The following is a 7,338-nucleotide window of genomic DNA, read 5'->3' on the forward strand; positions in this document are numbered from 1 at the left end:
GAGAATAAATCATGCAAGGACATTTTACTCGAAATAGAGCAAACGGTAAATGATCAATCTGCCAGTTTTATGTCCTAGACCAGAGTAGAAAAAAAGTATTCCCAGGAGATACTCTGTTCACTGATCTACACTTTGACAAACAGAACACAGCAGAGGTAGGATCCAAGGTACACCTTCAAATCACAGATGAGGGGCAGAGGGGGCATTACACACGCACCCATCCAATCATTCCACAGCCATTGTCCATCACTCACACTGGACCAGACTATGTGAGAGGGAACAAGGATACGGTTTTTAACAAGATAGATAAAAATAGATTAAGACAGTACCATAAAAAGGTATGGTCCTCATACAATGTAGTTTGTTTCTCATTCATTTTTTTCTGGACTTTGGACATCATTCTGCTTTTCTGCCTGCTTTTTGTTTTCTATATATGAAATACATGGTAGGATCATGAGACAACCATATATCTGTCACACAGCTTTTTTAAATAGTGTAATTATCAATATCATTGAATTGCACTCTGTGCCTCTCCAATCCCGTCCGTTCCTTCCGCTCATTTCCCTCACTGCCACCGTACTGAATTCCATGTTCATCACTGCCTTGGAATCTTCCTACACATGGACTATGGAGAATTCTCGGTGCGGCCCACAGCAGTACTCAGTAAATACAAGTCAAAGTAAATACTGTGACTTTAGGCTGTTGTATTCTGCCAGACTATTGGAGCCATCTGGCTTCCGTTCCTGGGATTCTAAGACTGAGTCTGCTGGAAAGTGAGATTTGATGCACAAAATATGTCTGGCTTTGAGAGGTTCTAGTTTGGAGGGATTTTATAAGAATTCCTCCAAGTATTGTTTGTTGCTTCTTATTATGGAAATGCAAATTTCAGCTGTGCCCAGTGTTAAATATAGGACTGTGTGTGTGTGTGTGTGTGTGTGTGTGTGTGTCTGTCTGTCTGTCTGTCTGTCGGTTTAATCCAGGTCTTAACACTGAACTACATTATCAGTCCTTTGTTTTTTATTTGTTTGAGACAGTCTTGCTAATTGCTAAGCTTGCCATCCTGGGCTCAAACTTAGGCTCCTCCTGCCTCAGTCTCCCCAAGTGCTGTACATACAGACATGCCCACCATGCCTGGCTGAGTGCAGCACTCTTTAGGCAGCTCTCTTCTGGACCTGGCCTGACACCCTGAGTAGTGGAAACCAAAAGCAGCTCCTCAGAATCTGAAACTGAAAGAGATTCGTGAGACATGCACAGAAAAGCTACTTTGGCCCCAGTCAAAAACTTGAGACTCAGAATATCTCAATTGCTTGCCTAAAGTCACAAAATCAGTTTGAGATCAAAACAAAAATGCACATAGTATATGACAAGTGACTTACATGCTACATGCATTATGCCATTTAATTCTACCCAACCGTAAGAGTGAAGCACTGTTATCCCACTTTAGAAGTGACGTTCAGAGGCCAAATGACCTGCCCAAGACAGCAAGGATTATAAACCCTAACTCTTATCTTCAATCACTACCTCCTTCTCGGTGGCAACTTTAAAAACACTTTTAGCATAGCTGAGGTTGTGCTGCTGGATCACCAGGGTGAGGACAGAGCAGTGAGGGTTCACTCAAGCTCAAGTCCTCTCCGAGAAACACAAGGTAAGAGGACTTAGCTCACTGGCACAGCACCTGCCTAGTAAATGTGAAGTCCTGAGTTTAAATCCCAGTGACCCTCCCAAAAACAAATATGTTTGTTTTAAAAAAAAAAAAAAAAGGAAAAGAAAAACAAGGTAAGGACTTGTGCGAGAGCAGGGTGGGAAGGGAGGTAACTGAGAAGTTCTGCACCAGGAAATCCAAAATGTAAACTTGCCCTGCAGTAAGGGCCGCCAGATACCAGCACACGTCTTGAAAAAGAACCAAAGCTTACAACATGGTTCTGGATCATTGATGTCAGAACAGGGAGAGCATTTTACATTCCCCATTTTACATTTACATTTCTGGGTTTGCCTGTCCTCACACCAAAGGATACAGAGCACAATCCCAGGAGGAGGAGGATGTGATTCCAAAATAACTCCCACTTTTCATTATCTCCTCTGTGAGAACAAGAGGGCTCAGAGAGCCGGTGTGTCTCAGTGTTCTGTGCTGCTGGTGTTTATCCAGAGTGCAGGCAACATCCACAGATGCAAGCTAATTATGCAAATAGGGTCACTGCTGACAGCAAGAACAGCAGCCTGGTGAGGACAAAAAGGACATCAACCAGGACCCAGGGAAAAAGGCAAAAGCCATTTGCAGAGACTATTTTGTGCACTGCATGCATTTTGTGTTAATACCATTCAACCAGTGCTAGTGAGACCAACCAACTTGATGAGCACCTTTTGCAGTGTCCAGGGTGGACTGCTATAGGTCATTCATGTCCTGGAGGCCAGAGTCATCCTAATGTCCTTCCTAAGAAAAAGATTCCCTGAGCATCTGGGAGGACCATGAACAGTATCCACATCCAGGAAAGCCTCACAAATAAGCAAAAAGGCAAGATTGAATCAAAATGTAAGGAGACAGCTAAGACAGGCCTGGAGGCCAAAAGAGGAATTTGAATAAATATTACCTCCACAAGACAGTAGCCAGGTTCCTGCTCCTCTGCCTGCTCCCTGATTCCTCTCGAGACGTTTTGTGTGTCAAGGAGAGAGTAGACGATTGCACTGCGTGAAGAGGACATGTCACAGCCAGAGAGAGCACATCAGCTTCCAAGACAAGGAACAGAACAGTCAGACAGAAGAGGTGACAGTGTTTTGAAGGGAAGGCTAATTTTAGATATCAAAATCACATTTCCAAATATTTTGTTCTGTGCTTTCTATTTATAATTTTTTAAGCTTAACTTGTTTTTAGAGGTAGGTGAGTTTGGGAGCCAGTTTCTCCAACAGAAAACAAGATTTGAAAGCACCAGCCAATAAAAGGATGTGTGGTCACCGTGCCAGCTCTGTTCATAGTCACCAGAACTTTGTAAGATTTGGAGAAGCAATGTAACATAATAGCTAGGATGACAAGTCTTGGAACCAGATCACCTGAGTTTTATCCCGAGTGTTTTATTTGCTAGCTATGCTTCCTTTGGCAAAAGGAAAAAAGAAACTTGGGAAAGTTACACCCCCCTTAGCATTGGTTTACTCACCTATAAAGTGGGGATTAGATAGAGTTCTTGGCACAGTTAAGTGTGATCAGGCACGGCAGCTCTGAGCATGGCACTGAGTGCAACAAATGGTAACTATTTCAATAAATGCTAACTATTATAGTAACTGTTCAATAAATGGCAACTATTACCCATAAAAGGATATGGAAGCACAATTCAAATACAAAAATAACAAATTAGGCTCTATCGCTCAGAAGAGAGTGAAAGGAGCGAGGAGAGAGTGTTTCGGTTGCCAGAAGAGCTGCTTCACAGCAAAGAGGTCCTGCAAGAGGGCAGCATGGAGAACAGCCATCAGGGTGCAGAGGAAGGTGTCTCTGCAGTCATATGTCCCTCGATTTGATTCCTGGCCCCACCACTTCTTGTCTGTCTGAACTTGGCCCGATGTGCCTGAACTTGCTGAGGCTGCTTTACTCACCAAAATGGACCCGATACACAATACAGGGCACTATTTCATCAAATGAGACAAGTAGGTGGATGCTGGAGCACCAAAGGGGCCCAGAAGTGGTTGCTGGGTACCTGCAGGCGTGGAAGGCTGGGGAGCAGAGTGAGCTCGAGAAACGCTTCAGGTGAGAACAGAGCATCGCCAGCCACCGTTGCGCAGATAGATGCTAAATGCCAGGCACTAACTGCCCGGGCCCCTTCTGAGTCTGTGACAGGGCAGTGAAGAGCGCAGAGGAAGGAGTCCAGTGACTTGGATTCAAATCCAGGCTGCATCTCCTCCCATGTCACTATGGGCAAGTCATTTAGTCTCTACAAACTTTAGATTCCTCGCCTGTAAAATGAAGGTATAAATTGTGCTTTCCTTAAATGGCATGGTGGGGATTAAATATGATTTGCACATAAAGTCACTAGAAGACTATCCGTGGTGTTAGCTATTGTTTTATTATTTACATGTATGTTCTCATTTAATCCACACAACAACTCATGAGCTACATGTTATCGTCCCCTATTTGCAGAGCTATTTATGGATCAAACAACTGGAGCTCAGGGGAGAAATCATTTGAGGAAGGTCACAGTTAAGAAGCAATGAGGTCATCTCTCTGAAAGACTAGAAATATCCACTTCCCAGCCCTTGTCACCTCCCAAATAAGCTGGTAAACAGTCCCAGGGTTGAGGTGGTACAAGAAGTACGGTGAAATGCCATAACCTTCATGGGTCTTTTCTTTTCTGGTGAGCCCTATCCCTCTCTGCCTCCTCCACTCAAGCTCTAAAGCTTAGGGCTGTCTGTATCCCAGAATCCAGTCAGCAAGCACATTGGTGTTGCCCCTCTGGGGACCAGCGTTGACACGATTTATGAAATGTCCATTTTAATTTGCAAGTAGGTCTGACGCAGACGAGCTTCCAGCTGGCTGGTGATTTTGATAACAACTCCTCCTCTTTAGTGCCAATTAACAGAAATTAAATGTCCCTGGCACATTCTGTAATTCAGAAAACACATGGACTGATTAGTTAACCCCTGCTGGACATGACATTGTGGCCTACGGGGTCCAGGCCAATGCTGCCCAATGTTGCCCTTGGTCCATCTCCATTTAAAGTCACAGAAGGCTTTTTGGCCTGGCGTGGAGGTGCACGCCTATGATCCTAGCACTCATGAGGCTGAGGCAGGAGGATATGAGGATGGATATGAGTTTGAGGCCAGCCTGGACTCCATAGTGAGAACCTGTCTCAAAAAATAAAAGTTGCAGAAGGTTTTCTTTCAGAGTAAAAACCAGTATCACCTCATAATTTATTTATTCAGCTGTAGACTGGGCACTTACTCTGTGCCAGGAATGGTTCTCTACAGTTGGGTGAACAAAACCAGTAATCGAGTGCTGAACAACTGAACAGAATTTCTATGACAGTGGTGTGAACTGGGGAGCCAGGGTGGCCGAGGGAGGGGAGCACACTGTGTGGGGTGGCCCAGGAAGGTGCTTTTAAGAAGGTCACATCCAAAGCGGGACCTACAGACTAGGAAGGGAGCAGACCGCAGCCAGGTGGGAAGAGCTGGAACAGGCTTGCTGTGGCCCTCCCATGGTGGCTCCATTCACAGACCTCCATTTGCCAGGCGTTTTTATCACACTGTAAGAATTCGCTGAAGGAACAACAGGCGCCTAGATGAACCCTTTCTCTCCCTGATGAGAGGGACCTTCCCAGAAGGATGCATTCGGGAAGCAGCAGGCAGGTTCTCTCTCTCACTACCCCATTCAGTGAAGCAAGCGGCTTGGCCCCTGGACTGGATTTCCAGGACTGCAGGAACCTAGACAGCACTTTCCAAAGGGACAGACACCATCTTTAAAGCAATGACTGCAGCAAATAAAAAGCAGTCTGCCACTTTTTTAATTAAAAAAAAAGTCGGGCCAGGGGTTTAACTCAGCGGCATGAGTGCCTGCCTGGCAAATGTGAGGTGGTGAGTTTGATCCCTGGTACAAAAAAAAAAAAAAAAAAAAAAAAAAAAATCAAAATAGTCACGTGGAATCATGTGACAAGGCATCAAATGTCACCTCCCGTGGTATCATTAAGATACACTTATTCAATTTGCTCACCCACTCATACATATAGAAAATGCTTATTAATACTTGCGGTCTCTCACCTCTCTCTCTCTCGCTCTCTCTCTCTCTCTCTCTCTCTCTCTCTCTCTCTCCCTCTCTCTCAGCAGTTAGGAGCCCAGGCTATAGAACTAAACATCTTATGTCTCAAGCGTGACTTGCTCTGTGACTTTAGACAAATAACTTCGCTTCTCTGAGTCTCACTTTCTGACCTACATAATGCGAATCATAATAGAGGCAGACTCACAGAATCTACATAAATACTGAGCTATTATCCTCACGCTATAGATTAGGATGTAAGGCTACTTTTTGTACCTGGAATCAAACTCAGGACCTTGCACTTGCCAGGCAGATGTTGAACCACTGAGCTAATCCCTGGCCCTGGGATGTAAGACTTTAAAAACTGAACTTTAAGCAGCTGAGACAAGTTTCAGTGGCAAAAGAAGCTTTAGTCATGAGTGTTCACAGTGAGAACTGTTTAATGATCTTTTTCCATGTATAGTGTTTTCCATTCTTTGAGATAACCAAGAGGCATGTTCATAATAAATAGTCTTTGAGAGGTCTTTTATTTATGATAACAACATGAGCCAACAATTACAGAACTCTTGTGATGTACCTGACCCTGTTCTATGTTTCACTTACACTGATTCATTTAATAACCTTGTCACAACCGTACAAAGTAAATGCTATTTCTAGTCCCATGTTACCCGGCAAGGAAACCAGGCCCTGAGAGATTAGCACCCATGGGGTCGTGGGGGGAGGAACTGATGGGGTTTGGAAGCCAAGCAGGCAATCTGACGCCAGGCTGTGGCTGCAGGCATCAGGGTTTTCTCCTTCAAAATAGACTTGGCTTCTGAGAGCTTGGTAAACAAAGAATTATTACGTGCCTAATCCTCAACCCGCTGGCCTGTGGACACAGCACTAATAAGGGCTGATTCCCGGGACTGCACAGTGCCAGCTTGGGGAAAACACACGTCTCCGCTCGCAGGGGTTTCAGGTGCCTATTAAAATGTCAGTTGATCTGAGAGTCGCAGTTCTTTCTACATCATTTAGCACAACCTGCAACAAGAGATTAATGTGGCAGCCAGGCCTCCCTTGACGGTGCCTTCCTTATTACTCACCTGCCTCAGCACTCACCCTCAGAAATGCTGCATCACGTAAATGCAGTTAAGGGAGCCGACAACCACCCCCATTCCCATGGGGTCTGCGGGCAGCATTCTCACATAACCTTGCCTTTGGTCTCGGAGGGACATTTTTCTCCCCGCTCCCAACACCAGGGCTGATGTGCAGATCCAAGTGTCCTTTCCTGAGATGGGGACAAGTTGGCCCTTCTCTCCAGGCAGATGCCATGTCCGCACAGGAGCACAGGCACAGTACTAGGACTAAGGACAGAGAGGCAGGATATGTGGAAGATGGGCCTCCTCCTCCTTCAGGCTAACCTTCATGAATTAAAAAAAAAAAAAAAAATGAAGCCGCTGTTTGCGTTCAGTTGTGTGCAGTGAAGACCTCATGTCTCCAGATCCTGCATGGCTTTTTGACCCTGTGAGCCACAGATTGCCTCTCAGTAATTGTGGATTTTGTATCCTAGCCTGCATCTGCTCCTGAAGATGAAGCAGCCAGCTGCAGCCACAGCCAGCTCTCACTGG

This window comes from Cavia porcellus, unplaced genomic scaffold (assembly GCF_034190915.1).
Source record: "Cavia porcellus strain 051 isolate PalLab524CR breed Dunkin Hartley unplaced genomic scaffold, mCavPor4.1 scaffold_21, whole genome shotgun sequence".
NCBI lineage: Eukaryota > Metazoa > Chordata > Mammalia > Rodentia > Caviidae > Cavia > Cavia porcellus.